Source organism: Salvelinus sp. IW2-2015, linkage group LG11 (genome assembly GCF_002910315.2).
Source record: "Salvelinus sp. IW2-2015 linkage group LG11, ASM291031v2, whole genome shotgun sequence".
In the NCBI taxonomy this organism is placed as follows: Eukaryota; Metazoa; Chordata; class Actinopteri; order Salmoniformes; family Salmonidae; genus Salvelinus; species Salvelinus sp. IW2-2015.
This window is the reverse complement of record NC_036851.1, coordinates 27,193,193-27,204,570: the sequence shown is the minus strand read 5'-3', so window position 1 is coordinate 27,204,570 and position 11,378 is coordinate 27,193,193.

Sequence of the window (11,378 nt, the reverse complement as noted above, 5' to 3'; positions counted from 1 at the left end):
AAGGAATAACCAACAGTATCTAACCTCACAATTCCACAACTACTACCGTTACCCACACCAGCACAAGTGTAAAGGGAAAGAATATGTACAGTAAAAGATTATGAAATGAGTGGTGGTACAGAACGGCATGGCAGATGCAGTAGATGTTATAGATACCGGTATAATTACATATGAGATGAGTCTGTAGGTATGTAAACGCATAAAGTGGCATGTTTAAAGTGGCTGTGGTACATGTATTTACATAAGATGGCAAGATGGCAGTTAGAGTGATATAAAGAGAGATGATACAGATATACATATGAGATGGTAATGTATGGGTATGTAAAACATTGTATTAAGTGGAGCATGTGTTTTAAATGTGGGTAGGGGTACATTTTTACATAATTTCCATCAATTCCGCCATTTTTATAAAGTGGCTGAGTTGAGTCAGTATGTTGGCAGCGGCCGGCTAAATGTTAGTGGTGGCTGTTTAACAGTCTGATGGCCTTGAGATAGAAAGCTGTTTTTCAGTCTCTCGGTCCCTGCTTTGATGCACCTGTACTGACCTCGCCTTCTGGATGATAGCGGCGGTGAACATTGCAGTGGCTTGGGTGGTTGTTGTCCTTGATGATCTTTATTGGCCTTCCTGTGACATCGGTGGTTATAGGTTCCTGGAGGGCAGGTAGTTTGCCCCTGTGATGCGTTCTGCAGACCTCAACTACCGGCTCTGGAGACGCCTTCGGTTGTGGGGAGCGTTCCGGTACCGGCGTGATCGAGCCCGGACAGGGATGCTTCTCGATTTGCATCCTGTAGGTTTGGAGTGCTTTTTGGTGACAGCCGATTTCTTCAGCCTCCTGGTTGAAGAGGCGCTGGCTGCGCCTTCTCCCAACGGCTGTCTGTCGTGGGTGACCAATTCAGTTGTCCGTCGATTGTACACCGAGAGGAATTAAAAGCTTGTCCACGCTTCTCCACTAGCTGACCGCGTCGATGTGGATAGGGGGTGCTCCCTCTTGCTGTTTTCCTGAAGTCCACTATCATCTCCCTTGTTTTGTTACGTTGAGTGTGAGGTTATTTTCGCTGACACCACACTCGAGGCCTCACCTCCTCCCTGTAGGCCGTCTCGTCGTTGTTGGTTAATCAAGGCGCCTTACCACTGAGTGTCATCCGCAAACTTGATGATTGAGTTGGAGGCGTGCAAATGGCCACGCAGTCGTGGGTGAACAGGGATTACAGGGAGAGGGCTCAGAACGCACCCTGTGGGCCCCATGGTGAGAACAGCGGGGTGGAGATGTGTTTACCTACCCTCACCACCTGGGCGGCCCGTCAGGAAGTCCAGGACCCAGTGCACAGGGCGGGGTCGAGACCCAGGGTCTCGAGCTGATGACGAGTTTGAGGGTATATGTGTTAATGCTGAGCTGTAATCGATGAACAGCATTCTCACATGGTATTGCCTCTTGTCCGATGGTTAGCAAGTGTGGCAGTGTGGTTGCGATTGGTGTCTGTGGACCTATCTGGGGTTCGGTAAGCAATTGGGAGTGGTCTTAGGTTCGGCTAGGGTGGAGGATATGGTCCTGACTTAGTCTCTCAAAGCACTTTCATGATGACGAAGTGGAGTGCTACGGTGGGCGAGCGGTAGTCGTTGTAGCTACAAGTTACCTAGCTTTTTGGGACAGGAACAATGGTGCCCTCTTGAAGTATGTTGGAACAAGCGACTGGATTAAGATGTGATGAAGTATGTCCGTAAAACACCAGCCAGTGGTCTTGCGGCTGCCTGTGGACGCGCTGGAATGCCTCCTTGGGCCTGAGGCCACTTGCGAGGTTTAAACGTTAAAGTTTTACTCACCATCGGCTCAGTGAAGGAGAGGCCCGCAGTTTGTAGGGGCGTGTCAGTGGCACTGTATTGTGCCTCCCAAAGCGGGGCAAAAAATTATTACTGCATTGTCGGAACTAGAAGCACAAGCATTTCGCTACACTCGCATTAACATCTGCTAACCATGTGTATGTGACTAATAAAATTTGATTTGATTTGATTTAGGGGTGAAGTGACTATGCATAGACAATAAACCACGAGTAGCAGCAGTGTACAAAACAAATGGAGGGGGGGGGTGTCAATGTAAATAATCCGGTGGCCATTTGATTAATTGTTCAGCAGTCTTATGGCTTGAAGGTAGAAGCTGTTATGGAGCCTTTTGGTCCTAGATTTGGTGCTCCGGTACCGCTTGCCGTGCGGTAGCGGAGAAAACAGTCTATGAATAGGGTAAATGGAGTCTTTGACAATTTTTTGGGCTTTCCTCTGACACTGCCTAGTATATAGGTCCTGGATGGCAGGAAGCTTGGCCCCAGTGATGTACTGGGCCATATGCACTACCCTCTGTTGCGCCTTACGGTCAGATGCCGAGCAGTTACCATACCAGGCGGTAATGCAACTGGTCAAGACGCTCTTGATGGTGCAGCTGTAGAACTTTTTGAGGATCTGGAGACCCATGCCAAATCTTTTCAGTCTCCTGAGGGGGAAAAGGTGTTGTCGTGCCCTCTTCACGACTGTCTTGGTGTGTTGAACCATGATAGTTCGTTGGTGACGTGGACACCAAGGAACTTGAAACTCTCGACCAGCTCCACTATAGCCCCGTCGATGTTAATGTGGGCCTGTTCGGCCCGCCTTTTCCTGTAGTCCACGATCAGCTCCTTTGTCTTGCTCACATTGAGTGAGAGGTTGGTGTCCTGGAACCACACTGCCAGGTCTCTGAAATCCTCCCCATAGGCTGTCTCATCGTTGTCGGTGATTAGGCCAAACCACTGTTGTGTCGTCCGCAAATTTAATGATGGTGTTGGAGTCGTGTTTGGCCACCCAGTACAGGAGGGGACTAAGCATACACCTCTGAGGGACCCCCGTGTTGAGGATCCGCGTAGCAGACATGTTGTTGCCTACCCTTACCACCTGGGGGCGGCCCGTCAGGAAGTCAAGGATCCAGTTGCAGAGGGAGGTGTTTAGTCCAGGGGCCTTAGCTTAGTGATGAGCTTTGTGGGCACTATGATGTTGAACGCTGAGCTGTAGTCAATGAACAACATTCTCACATAGGTGTTCTTTTTGTCCAGGTGGGAAAGGCCAGTGTGGAGTGCAATTGAGATTGCGTCATCTGTGGATCTGTTGAGGCGGTATGCGAATTGGAGTGGGTCTAGGGTATCCGGGAGGATGCTGTTGATGGTAGCCATGACCAGCCTTTCAAAGCACTTCATGGCTACCGACGTGAGTGCTACGGGGTGGTAATAATTTAGACAGGTTACCTTCGCTTTCTTGGGCACAGGGACTATGGTGGTCTGTTTGAAACATGTAGGTATTACAGACTCGGTCAGGGAGAAGTTGAAAATGTTAGTGAAAACACTTGCCAGTTGGTCCGCGCTTGCTTTGAGTACACGTCCTGGTAATCCTTCTGGCCCCACGGCTTTGTGAATGTTGACCTGTTCAAAGGTTTTACTCACATCTGCTACCGAGAGCGTTATCACACAGTCATCTAGAACAGCTGGTACTCTCATGCATGCTTCAGTGTTGCTTGCCTCGAAGCGAGCTTATAAGGCATTTAGCTTGTCTGGTAGGCTCGCGTCACTGAGCAGCTCGCGGCTGGCTTTCCCTTTGTAGGATGCTCAAGAGACAAAGTAGATTTATAAGTCATTTTACTTGACTTGTATTCAGGCGACGAAGGTTTGTTTTGCTTTCTTGTCATGGCAGTTCCTCCCATTTTAGCTCATTATTTTATGTTAAGGGCAGGTGAGTGAAGTCTCTACTAAGTGGCCCGTTTTCTGTCCGTCAATGGACCTTGACCAATTACGTATTTTACATGTAAGGTACATTTTTTACACAATATTTATACAGAAGATGTCTACATAGTTATTAATGGTTACTTATTTATTGGGAAATAAATCATTTGAACTCAGTTAAGGCCAGGCATGAGCAGTGGTGTAAAGTACTTAAGTAGGGGCCTCCCAAGTGGCACAGTGTATGACAATTGAGTACTTTTTCCACCACTGGGCAGTTGAATATAGATACAAATTTAACACTTTTTTGTATTAAACATTTTTTTTTATATTGTATTAAAATATGCAAATTATGTGATATCTCAAATGTGTGCATATGCTTGTCCCGCAAATAACATTTTCTGGACACTGGATTAATGCCGCGTTTACATGCTAGTCAGAAATAATAAACTAAGAAGTTTCCAATTTGCTGACTCGTTATAGAAATATGATTCCGAGTTTCCCACTTGGGAAGTATCAGATTCAACCAATAGGAAGCTATACGTAAATAATTGACTTTCCCTTTAACTCAGAGGTTCCAATTCCGACTAGCAAGTAAACACGGCATTAGTCAGCCTAAATATTGGTTTCATGCCGGGTTCAAGTGCTAGTCAGAACTATGAAACTCTGACATTTCCGACTTGCTAACTGGTTGAACACGGCATGTGTATAACTACAACCAGTTAGCAAGTCACACATTTCCGAGTTTCCTAGTTCCGACTAGCACATGAACGCGGCATAATTTTGTTAAGACACTCCAAGAGCGAGTGTAATCAGAGCAGATTGTGACTAAATACTTTTTTTGTCATTCTATCTGCCAAATACTAAAGACATGTACATAAAATACATTTTTGTTGTCACGGCCGTCAAAGAGAGGAGACCAAGGCGCAGCGTGGGATGCGTACATACTAATTTATTTAAAGAACGAACAGTAAAACTAACTAACAAACTAACAAAATAACAAACGAACCGTGACGCTATACAAAAATTTGTGCTGACAGGCAACAACACATAGACAACTACCCACACAGACAGGTGGGAAAAGGCAACCTAAGTATGGTTCTCAATCAGAGACAACGATAAGACAGCCTGCCTCTGATTGAGAACCACACCCGGCCAAACACAAGAAATACAAATCATAGAAAAAAGAACATAGAATGCCACCCAAATCAACACCCTGACCAAACCAAAATAGAGACATAAAAAGCTCTCTACGGTAAGGCGTGACAGTACCCCCCCCCCCCCCCCCCCAAAGGTGCGGACTCCGGCGCGGTGGGCGGATCTGGTGCGGGACGTAGACCCCGCTCCACCTCTGGCTTGGCCCACTTAGGTGGCCGCTCTAGAGCGGGACCCTCGTGGCGGTTTCCGGACTGGGGACCCTCGTTGTGGGGGCCGGACTGGGGAGTCTCTGGAGGCTCCGGACTGAAGGGCGCCTCTGGAAGCTCCGGACTGAAGGCGCCTCTGGAAGCTCCGGACTGAATGGGCGCCGCTGGATGCTCCTGACTGGAGTGCGTCGCTGGAAGCTCCTGACTGGAGGGCGCGCTGGGGCTCCGGCTGGAAGCCGTCTCTGGGGCTCCGGCTGGAGGCCGTCTCTGGGGGCTCCGGGCTGGAGGCCGTCTCTGGGGGCTCGGGCTGGAGGCCGTCTCTGGGGGCTCCGGGCTGGAGACCCCCGTTGGAGGCTTCGTGCCATGTCTCACCCCTGGAGGCTTCTTGCCATTGATCATCACTGGAGGCTTCTTTGCCATGGATCATCACTGGAGGCTTCGTGCCATGGATCATCACTGGAGGCTTCGTGCCATGGATCATCACTGGAGGCTTCTTGCCATGGATCATCACTGGAGTGGAGAGACACACAGGAGGCCTGGCTCTGGGAGCAGGCACAGGACTCACCAGGCTGGGGAGACATGCAGGAGGATTAGTTCTTAGCACAGGCACAGGCTCACCAGGCTGGGGAGACATGCAGGAGGCCTTGTCCTTGGCCGAGGCACCGGATACACTGGTCCGTGGAGGCACACTGGACGTCTCGAGCTAAGAGCCTGCACAACCCGTCCTGGCTGGATGATGACTTTGGCCTGCACGTGCGGGGCGCAGGCACAGGACGCACCTGGGCTGTGCAGACGCACTGGAGATACAGTGCACAGAGCCGGCGCAGGATATCCTGGGCCGTAGAGACGTACTGGAGGTCTGGAGAGCAGGGCTGGCACAATCCTCTCTGGCTGGATGCTCACCCTAGCCCGGCAGATGCGAGGAGCTGGAATATAGCGCACCGGGCTATGAGTGCGCATCACCCCATAGCACGGGGCCTGACCAGTCACATGCTCGCCACGGTAAGCACGGGGAGTTGGCTCAGGTCTCCAACCTGACAACTGCCACAATCCCCATGTTCCCCCCCCCCCCCCAAAAACAATTTTCCTGGGGCTGCCTCTCGTGCACGCCTCTTGAGCCAACTCCTCGTAGCGTCGCCGCTCCGCCTTAGCTGCTTCCAGCTCCTCTTCAGGACGGCGATATTCTCCCGTCTGTGCACAGGGTCCCTTGCCGTCCAGGATTTCCTCCCATGTCCAACTCTCCAAAAGACGCAGCTCCCTCTTACCACGCTGCTTGGTCTTTTGGTGGTGGGTAGTTCTGTCACGGCCGTCAAAGAGAGGAGACCAAGGCACAGCGTGGGATGCGTACATACTAATTTATTTAAAGAACGAACACTAAACAAACTAACAAAATAACAAATGAACCGTGAAGCTATACAAAAATGAGTGCTGACAGGCAACAACACATAGACAACTACCCACACAGACAGGTGGGAAAAGGCAACCTAAGTATGGTTCTCAATCAGAGACAACAATAGACAGCTGCCTCTGATTGAGAACCACACCCGGCCAAACACACAGAAATACAAATCATAGAAAAAAGAACATAGAATGCCCACCCAGACCAAACCAAAATAGAGACAAAAAAATCTCTCTACGGTCAGGGCGTGACATTTGTAAAATGTTTAACATAATAAACAATTCCCTCTAGGCAAGTCTCGAGAATATATCTAAGGATAACCACACAAAATGTTGTGAATGTAGATGCTTCTGGAGCTGAGGAAAATTTATTGGCATTCGACTTTCGGGAAATGGCAGTTAAAGACAAGTATACTTCCTTTTGAGTATCAAACGTCAAACACCTATTTCAATTTAGACCCAATCACCATCTCTTCAAAGTAAGTAACTACAGTACATATAGTTGAGAATGTTACATTCTCTATGAAATGGGCTTTTAAATGTGTAATTCTGTGTAGTGAGCTTTGAAATTAAATTATCATCCATTTATAAAAATTGCAGTTTAGCATTAATTGTCACAAATCTTTCCCTGGAGGCAGGTCTGCAGAGTGGTCATGCCTCACTAGCTGGCACAGCCAAAAAGTAATAAAAACGTATTTTAAACCTAACCCTAACCTTAACCACACTGATAACCCTAATGCCTAACCCTAACCTTAAATTAAGTCCAACAAGCACATTTTTGTTTTCATAAATGTTTACGATATAGATCATTTTGAATTTGCAGCTGCCCTATCTAGCGGAAATCACCCCGTTCTGCCTCCAGGGCAAGATTTGTGATAATGTAACGTCAACCTGCTTAAAATTCTGTACTTTTTGAAAATACTAACAGTAGTGGACCAAAATACCAACAAATAAAAAAATGTAAAGGTAGATGCAAAAAATGTATTTCAACCTGTGGTGCCTGGCCTTAAAAATGTTTAAACAGTTTCTGTTTCAAGTAAAATTGTAATGCAAAAGTGTGATTCTTGTAAAGTTGTTTTCTAAATGTGCAGCATTTTATTTTTACCCTAGAGTGGAATGTTTGAAATGGTGGCAAAAGGTATTAGTCTATTTATGTTTAATCACAGAGAAGACAGTGCAGATGGATGCAAATAAAATGGTTATCTCGCCAACCCGGCCGGCTCTCAGCTGTCTCTATGCTGTAGCAATAGAGGCTGGGGACGAGGTTAATTAAATGGTGGTAGTACAATTACCCTCTTTAGAAGTGAAGGGAGCTTGTTGGCATTGCTCTGATATTATTGTTGCGATTTTGTTCCTATTTTTGTAGTGAACATGGTTTGACATTTGTCTGTCATTACAAGCACGACATCAAACCATACCTCTTCCGGCAGCACGTTGCAGTGCCTGGTGTTCTTTTACACCACAAAAAGCACTGTATATTAACATGCTTTTGAGTTACCTAGGTAGTCTACACCTTTTCTTATCAGGCATACAGACATACACCCAGTCATATACTCTACACCAGGGATGGGCAATTTTGATGAGGGAGGGGGCCACCAAAAATCTGAACTTGACCTTGTGTATTCTACTATTCTAACTTGCAACAGTAGCTTGAGACCTCAAACTAAATTCCCAAAATTGTATCCAAAGGGGGTCATGATTTATTGTCCTATGCACAACAGTCAGTTTAACTTGCATGCTTTACCCAACAGTGCAGTAATCAATATCAAATTAGGACAATAAAAGGCCACTCTAAATTGTGCAGTTTTGTCACACAACACAATGCCACAGATGTCTCAAGTTTTGAGGGAGCGTGCAATTGGCATGCTGACTGCAAGAATGTCCACCAGAGCTGTTGCCAGAGAATTTAATGTTAATTTCTGTACCATAAGCTGCCTCCAACATCATTGTAGAGAATTTGGCAATACGTCCAACCGGCCTCACAATCGCAGACCACGTGTATGGCGTCGTGTGGGTGGTTGATGTCAATGTTGTGAACAGAGTGCCCCGTGGTGGCGGTGGGGTTATGGTATGGGCAGGCATAAGCTACTGACAATGAACACAATTGCATTTTATCGATGGCAATTTGAATGCACAGAGATACCGTGACGAGATCCTGGGGCCCATTGTCTTGCCATTCATCCGCTGCCATTACCTCATGTTTCAGCATGATACGGAGCTGACAAAGTCAAAATCTGTCATCCTGCCCCTGAACAAGGCAGTTAACCCACTGTTCCCTAGGCCGTCATTGAATATAAGAATTTGTTCTTAACTGACTTGCCTAGTTAAATAAAGGTAAAATAAAAAATAAATAAAAAAGATTGGGAATTTAGCCAGGACACCGGGGTTAACACCACATCCAAAAGACTGGTTTTCTGATCCACACCTCTACTTTTTTTAAGGTACAGTATCTGTGATCAACAGATGCATATCTGTATTCCCAGTTATGTGAAATCCATAGATTAGGGCCTAATTTATTTATTTCAATTGACTGATTTCCTTATATGAACTGTAACTCAGTAAAATCTTTGAAATTGTTGCATATTGCGTTTATATTGTTGTTCAGTATATAATAAAGAAAACATGAGAAATAAGAATTTTATAAGATTTTATTGTATTCCCTATACTAACTGTATACATAGGCTTATTACACTATTCAGCTGCCCCCACTCACCAAAACCTCAAAATATTCAAAAGATGTGGGTCTCTCTCTCTCTCTCTCTCTCTCTCTCTCTCTCTCGTGTATAGTCAACCGAATAGACTGACTTCAAAGGTATGTCTCTCTGATCAGTCCTTTTGAATGATTTTTACACAATGCACAAAACACAGAGATGTGTTAGCATTCTAAGAAAGTATTGAGTGTTTATCTCCAATTGGGGTTCGACTCCCAGTATTGAGGTCACTCACTCTCTGTTGACAATATGGCTCCTCTGATCTCACCTTCTCCACATCTCTCCCCATGGAAGACACACAGTCTGGATATCCAAAAGCCTGTGTGAGCTGTGTCCCAGGAGAGGAGAGGCTGTGTCGAATTGAACTTGCCCTTGCCTCCCCTTTAGTGGGTAAACCCAATGATGTATGTCTTACAAGACCAGAGGAGCACCTGTAACTCCCAAGGATTCTGATCCAGAGGAATATGTGCAGCGAGTCAGAGGGAGGGGAGGACAAGCTGGGCACAGAGGCTGAGCTGATCACCAAATCTTATAATATCAGTCAGATTCACAGATCATAAGGAACCTATCATCACAACATATTTACAATGGGCATGTGAGAGTAATTAGTGATATAATTATCCTGATTTTTCATTTGTTCCACATGAACACTAGCGTGTGATATAGTTGTGATAGTCACCTCCAGAAGGAGGGACCCAAAGGGCAACAGTGTCAGAGTAATTTCTCCACAGAAAACATATTTAACCAGCTGAAGTCAACTGTCTGTCTGGAATCAACACTGACTGTTTCAGGACATCTGGGGGTTGTTAGGAACACTAATGGTGTTCTGCTACATTGGCACATCTCCATGCCCTGTGATGGGACTGATTGTTTGTGTCTGTCTGGATAGGCCAATATAGGGAGGATGAGACTATAGGTCATAGGGTATTTGGGTAGATTGTCATTAGATGAGTGCATTTATTGTCAGTATTGATCCATTTTGTGTTTGTGCAATTATGACAACTCATTATATCAATGTAAATACAAAGCATTTGTCACAGGCGGGGTCTGAACTGTGGTCTCCCATGGGAGAAACCGACGTCTTGATCGTTACGTGTCTGGTGATATCCAATTGTGCACTCAAAGAAATATAATAGCATTCATTTTTAAGCAATGCCACCGACCATCAGACTTTGGCTTATGAATTATAATAATTGTATCAAGTTTTGTTTTTTGAAAGTGTAAATTTGTATTACTGAAACCTACTTATTTGAGGAACATTTAATTTTGGAGTTTGGGGTTAGGGTTGCAGGAACACTCAGATCTGTGTAAGTTGGGATGTTCTCATTCTCCCAGGAAGCTTATACATAGGCTAAAGACCTGAATTATTATGTAGAAGCATGGAGCTCTTTATGGAAAGGGAAACTGAATTCCAGGCTGAGACAACTTCCAAAGACTGGGTGCTTACTGTATATAACAAGTAGGCCTATACCTAGTGCAGTCCAATGTAAACATCTGTTAGCCTAATACAGTACAGACAACCTACTGTAGCAGCCTGACACGCTAGAAATTATTTGAATTCTAATGACACATCCATCCTTTACACACACACACAGACACCACAACACACACCACACACACCACCAACACACACACACACACACACACACACACACACACAACACAACACACACACACACACACACACACACACACACACAACACACACACACACACACACACACACACACACACCAGCACTCAGAACATACACACCACACACAGTCAACTATGCTGTTCTATTAATGATTCCACTACCCACTTTATATTTGCAAATAGTGTAAATACAGTCCATTATTACTATGCATACTACCTCTTCTATTACTTCTACTACTTCTATTTTTTAAACTATTTTCGTTGTTATTGTTTATTATTTATTAATGTAGGCCTACTGCATTGTTGAGGGAGCTATAGCACATAATCATTTCGCTGCACCTTTTATACCTGCTGTAAACTGTAGCTATGTGACAAATAGGTTTGACTTAGATTTAATTCGATTTTAGCTGACCGAACTGTAAATAAAAAACGAACGAGTTATGCTAAAAAATAAAACAATATTTACATTTGATAAAATTATACAAGTGATCATATTTAAGACTTCTCGCTAGAGTGGAAAGGGCTCTCTAGTCATGAA